This window comes from Scatophagus argus, chromosome 14 (genome assembly GCF_020382885.2).
Source record: "Scatophagus argus isolate fScaArg1 chromosome 14, fScaArg1.pri, whole genome shotgun sequence".
In the NCBI taxonomy this organism is placed as follows: Eukaryota; Metazoa; Chordata; class Actinopteri; family Scatophagidae; genus Scatophagus; species Scatophagus argus.
Window position 1 is genome coordinate 13,885,076 of NC_058506.1, and position 6,522 is coordinate 13,891,597.

General features: G+C 43.1%; 1 protein-coding gene across 2 annotated transcripts in view; it reads right to left on the reverse strand.

Moving 5' to 3' along the window:
- The window catches only part of caln2 (calneuron 2), a 30,128-nt gene extending 27,408 nt beyond the window's left edge, over nucleotides 1–2,720 (reverse strand). The window contains exon 1 of one of the 2 annotated variants that reach the window (XM_046410228.1): nucleotides 2,635–2,720. The gene's annotated coding sequence lies outside the window, so the exon portion shown is untranslated. Of the gene's footprint in view, nucleotides 1–204; nucleotides 1,033–2,634 lie in introns of those variants that run through there. The other variant, XM_046410227.1, reaches the window with a different exon arrangement.
- Between the last annotated feature and the right edge of the window lie 3,802 nt (nucleotides 2,721–6,522).

The following is a 6,522-nucleotide window of genomic DNA, read 5'->3' on the forward strand; positions in this document are numbered from 1 at the left end:
CACACGCGTAGAGGTCTATTTACACTCGCGCACACGCACGCTCCGCACATTCACACGGATTACAACAGGTGCAGTAGCCTGCGCGGCTCTGCGGCCGTCAGTGGGACCGACGCATGGGGTGGTCGGTGGCGTTAATCACCTTTATCACCTTTAACACACCAACCTGGAGGTGACACACTAATCACCCGTCGGGGTATAGCCTACCTGCCTATGAAACGACTGGTCCCCCGGTGTGAGATTCACCCCGCTCGGTTAGAACACCGTTGGCAGAGATGCTGACGGTGTTTTGAATTGCCAAGATGTGTTTAGTCTGTTTGCATCCGTCCTGTGCTGTTGAGGAGTCCGTCCGACAGCCAAAGATGGACTCATTCAGTCTGTGTGTGGGACCTGCCTCGGGGATTCACCAGTGTGTCAAGTGCGCCGCACTTTTTAGATAGTTATTTAAAATTATCAACTGGTTAGGTCAGGAGGAGGCGGAGGAGGAGGTTGGTGGCGGTGGCGGTGGGAGATTTTGTCCTTTTTAGTTGAAGCCCAGACCCACATGAATGGCCCTCCATGCGTTTTCTACATCTCACTTTTCATTGCCATATCTTCAAAATTTGGGATGAAGCAGTTGGTAGGGAGAGTGCCAAATCTTCGTCCTATCAGCTCGCCCAGACGGACGCCACCCAGCCGCCCACGGGTCTGGGTCTAAGCACCGGTGCTGGTGTTGTTGTTGCTGCTGCTGCTGCTGCTGTTGTCGGTCGCCTCTTACAAAATGATAAATCACGATTTTAAAATCAATCTACTCTGTCGTATCAACACGGCGGAGAGGAGAGGGTGATGCCTTTGAGCGCAGATCGGTCAAACAGCGGAGGGATGGGAAGGGATCTCCCGACGCTCCCGGTGCATAGAGTTAACCCATTTATCGGTCCAGTCCGGTAAGGGAGGGGCCACATGGGGGCCACGGCAGCAGAGGTGCGACTGTGTATATAGGTGAGCGGGAAATAGCTTATGCGACGCCGTTGCGCTCGGAGCTTGCAGGTGTGTGTGCGTGCGTGCGTGCGTGTGTGTGTGTGTGTGTGTGTGTGAGAGAGAGAGAGAGAGAGAGAGAGAGAGAGAGAGAGGTCCGAGCAATTAAGGTTTCAAAGGATCAGTGAAGCTACAACATCTTCCCTGGGGACGTGTGTGTGTGTGTGTGTGTGTGTGTGTGTGTGTGTGTGTTTTCATTTAGCCATTCTTCACAGCTTTAAGAGTCATTGATGACCAATTATGGTGCTTAGGAAATGACATCAGCCGCAGCACTTAAATGATGCAGTGTCTCACCCTTCCAATACACACAAGCACACACACACATACACACAAGCACGTACACACACCCTTTTCCTTCACACCACCCTTCCTAAATCTTCTTCTTCGGTCAGGAAATTCAAGGCGATTTCCTCCACTTAAACGTCTTTTTTTGTCAGATCTGGGCCCCTGATTAGAATATCTCATCTACATCTACATCAACTATCCACTACATTCATTATATAATAGCCTGTGTGAAGTTTCTGTTTTTCCAATTGCAGCTTTGGAGCCTTGAGGTTGAAAACAGTCTCTGCAGGCGCTTGTAATTAAAAGTGGTTACAGCAACTTGTTTAACCACTGAATCTATCACTCCCGCCGATTCAATGGGTTAATACATTAAGTGTGCGCCTCGGGGGGTAACAGTGTGATGGGCTGTTAGACTACTGTTTTGTGACTGGGAGTTGAGGCATGAGCGAAAAGTAAATACGGCAGGAAAAATTAATGAGCCTCCACAAAAGGACCTGAAGGACCTGTCTGGAGTTCATCGAAAGATTTGGCCAAATGTGAGATACGAAGTAACTGGCTTTACTCTAATTGCCACACAGAAATCGTGTTTAAGAGGTGGAGCTTCTCTTTAGAGGTGCTTGTCTCCGGTGCAGATTTGTTTTTGGCGCTGTCCGCGGTGCTGAAAGGCTTCCTCGAACAGAGGCAGGACACATGAAGGTGGACATGAACGCCTCATGTCACGTCTTCTGCCAGTTTCAACTACATTTGAGATTGTTCAAAGGCACGATTGTCTTGTCAGGATTGTCTTGAGAGATGGTTAGAGTCTACTCCCTTTTCATCCTTTAATTCTATGATAAAAACCATAAATACCATTTGATAACTATATGAATGTCACTGAGAATTGATAAGCCTTTAAATAATAACAATATTATAATACCGCAACCCTAAAATATGTATATATATTGATAGCCAGAATTTGTTCTTCTGAACATGTAAAACTGACTGATAAATTAAATCACACATACCAATACCTAAAAATAATAAAGGATGTCTAACAGGATGACTGACTTATAGAACAAATTATCATGATTCTGGTCACGACTTTGGGCTTCCTTGTTGTCCCCGTCCCCCTCATGTCTCCTCCTTCTCCATCAGTGTGTGTTTGCGTGTTGTGGGCAGCCAGTGGATCTCCACACGTTTGGACAATCAGCTCACCAGAGCACATCATACAAACCCAAGCTCAACCTGCTCTCATCGCCAGGTCTTTCCGCCTGCTATGCGGCAGTCAACCTCTTGACTGCTCAGTATAGTGAATACTTCAGTTATAAGTCTGGTGTGATTCCTTGTGCCTTTGCTAACCTTTGTTCTCCCTGTGCCAGCTCAGCCACTGTTCCATGTGGTTAAGTCCTCCTTTGCAATGTTGTCTCTGACTCCATTTGGATCCTTACAAAAAGAAACAAACATAACACAGATGTTTAATATCTTGATCTAGAACGTTGCTCTCTTTATGTAACACATTTATTTTGTATAGTTTTAGAAACTTGCATTTACATGTTTTAATGCTGTCCCTTTGACGGGGTTTCTCTTGACTTCTGATTTTACTGCTGCAATGATTAATTCATACAGTTTCTGAAACATGAGAATTTGCTGTTTTTCATCGTTTTACATCGTATACTAAACTAAATATTTGTGGATTTAGCGTTGCTGGTCAGACAAAACAGGACATCTGATGACATCATAATTAACAATTATTGATAACTGTTAATGATCAATTATAAGATAATTGGAGGGATAATTGTTATATGCAATTGTATGTGCTACCTGGCTGGCAATGGTACAATGTAATTAAAATGAAAAAAGGGCAGAGTTAAAAGGCAAACTTTGACTTTATCAGTACTACTGTTTTGCTATTTTCAGGGCAGTAATTATAAAATGTAAAATGGTGAATACTGGACTGTTATAGTTGAAAATTATAAAGTTCAATCTACTCCTCTGGGTGCCCTCCAGTTCCTTTTTCCTCTAATGGTCACCATATTACCGGAGCCCATCTGCTCCTCTAAATGGACACAGCTCTGCAGCGGGTGTCTGGCCAGGTGATAATCTAAATCTCATGGTGACTTTAACACAGTTTCTCAGGTGCTGAGAAATCCAATTTATTGCTTATTTTCTAGGTGGGAGGTGAGTTGGTTATACACCGTTGATTGTGCTGCAAGTATTTGCAATCCATACGCAAGAAGGAAAAAAACATTCTGCCACATAATAGCAAAATGTCAGCAGCTCCTCTTTCTGTTTCCTTCAATAAAAACCTCTCCACTGAGTCAAAGAACTTGACTTATTTTCAGCATCCCGGTTCACCGTGTTGCTGTTCCCCACTGACTGACTGACTAATACACTGCACTCTGAGTATAACAAGGACTGTACATTCACAGCTGGATTCTGCCAAGTGACCTGAGAGAATTGACAACTGGTAAAACCTCAGGCTGCACAAATATAAAGAGAAGAGTCATGAGAGGGAGTCTAAACCACCACACAGAGCCACAGGGACACGGTAACATGGACTCTGACCTCACAGGAAAGTCATGTACGCAATCAGAAGCGGCTGCCCTGTTTTCATGTAATGTTCACTCTGTCAGACCATTTATTGCTCACTAACAGAGATATGCCTTTATCCTGCTTCCTGAGCTTTTATCACTGCACAAATGAAGCCGTGACTAAAATATAGCCTGAAGTGACAAGCTTAACACTCATCCGATTTTTTAAATTAGATTGTTGACAGTGGAGTGTTTCAAGAAATATAAGGGAATAGCGTGCAATAAAAGGTCTTCAAAAAACTAAATTTGAATCATGGATCAATTATGATGGTCATCAGGACATTCCAACTCAAATCAATCCAAATCTGTTCAATAAATAACAGTATTAAGTGGTCCAGCAGATCAGAAAGTGAGCCACAGTGAGTTTATGGACCGAAAGAGTCTCTGTTGTTGTCACAATACAGCAGTCTTCTGGACAAGAACATTAGCATTTCAAAGTCCATGTTCTGACAAGGCAATTTATTTCCTTCACACAGTGAAAGGTGAAGATAACATGCTGTTTTAACAGCCCTTTTCAGAGTGGTGTATTTATCGAAATGAAAGGATCATCGTGAAGGGCATCAAAGTTTGTGGTTTCAATTGAGTCTCGTGATGATAAAACTGAAATTGGAGATAATGCAAAATGAACTTTATGACTTTATACTGCAGCAGTACTGCAGTGGAGGACTCAGTACTCAGTACTGTATGCACATCTGTGGTACCGCAGATGCTTCTCATAAATGCTAGTCTACTTTGTAAAGTTCCAGCTGGTGAAGCAGTGGTGCCTTGATCCTTTTTCTTGCGCCCTCAAGAGGTGGAAACCTGGCAGCCACAGGAACATGAGAGAGCAGATTATGGTTTCAGATCACAACCCTGCTGTATAATACATTCAACATCTCTCCAAATCCAACTTCATTTTCATTAGCATTTAGATATTGTCATCATCCATTCCAGTCCACATCCCTGCCACGCTTATTCCAAGTCCTGCAGCAATGATGACCTTCCGTGGGGAAAAAATAGGATCCTGACAGCCAGAGTTTTGGGCCACAGGCAGCATCGAAAATTCCTTTTAAAATCCCTTAGCATGTTAATTCACATTCATTCACCTGTGTGCCCAGGAATGTGAACAGCAGGAGATATTAAAAAAATGCGTGCAGTGCGTGCTTAAGCGTTTGCATACACAAATAAGTAATTGTGCGAATGACCAAGAAACAGCCGTCAAAGCAAAATCAGTGTTAAAACAGGTGAATGCTGGATAGCACAGCTCAAACACTATTCAACAATAAGCTTGGACATCCTGTGGTCATGTCCTGCAGCATATACATCAAAAAACATATAACGAAAGACAGGGGTAAAAGTTCCTGGAAGGTTACATCTGCAACACCACATGAATAATGCAACACTGACTGGATTTAACATCCAGACCTTTGGAGGAAAGGGTGTGCACAGAAACATGGAGAGAGAGAGAGAGAGAGAGAGAGAGAGAGAGAGAGAGAGAGAGACAGGCAGACAGAGAGAGACAGGGAGGGAAAGTGGACAGCTGCATGCAGATGTCACATAGAAAACAACATAAAAGATTAAGTATTATAATAAGCATTATGACACAATAAAAAAAGAGAGAATTACACTGTGCAGGTTTCAGGAAATCTGAACTGACTAGAAAATTGAAATGTACTTTCTGCATCATTTTGCCTGGGGCGCTATAAGGCCAGAGGCACCCTGCCCATAGTTGGGCATGGGTAGTGACGTGAAAAGGCACTACATATCCCAGAAAATGCACACAAATGTGCTGTGACTGCTACGTTACCTTAACAATCATGAGATGTGATGGGTGTGAGAAATCAGACTTTCTGAACAGAGAAGTAATTTGTACTTGCAGGAAAAGCAAACTGCATATCTTAAACCTATTAATGTTGAATGTTTCATCTCTGCTTTTATGTCCAAGATATGACTGAAGTCTGAAAGTAATGAAATGTGATCACACCGTGTTAGTATACATTTTATACACACACACTCACACTCACACCCTTTTCAAGTAAGCAGTGCCTCCATTTCCTTTGCAGATTGAATTATGGAGGAATGGTCTCCAATGACACCACACTCGAAATGGAGCAATTTTAGACTGCACGGTCACACTAGTTTGTATATTCGATCGAAGCATTTTTTTTTCTCCACTGTGAATTTGCTGTATTTGCATAATGAAAACTGAGTTAGTGTATGGCACGCACCAAGAGCAAGGGGAGTGCCTTTAAACAAGTCAGTGAAGCTTCACCTGCTCACAATTTGTAAGCTGTCATCTCAATAACTAAAGTAAATAGTGTCTGACAGCCTGTAATGACATTAGTCATGGTAACTTTAACATAGTTTGTCGTCCCTGCTGTCCACAGACCATAAAATTAGGAATTACTGCCAACTCCAGGGAAAGTGATGGGCAAAGTGAGAGTCTGGTAGACCTGCTAACGAGTTAGCTGTGCACTGAGGCTACCACGATGACCTGCATGCACCTGCTGGAGAGATGATGGATGCAGCCTCAAAATGTAATGCAGCTTCCATTTGGAGATTACTGGGTGACTCATCATCTCCCTTAAATAGATGGATACATTCAAAAATGCAGATGAAAATAAGCACCACAGACACCATATTGCAATTTATTATCATACTCCTTGTCTGTCAGTGT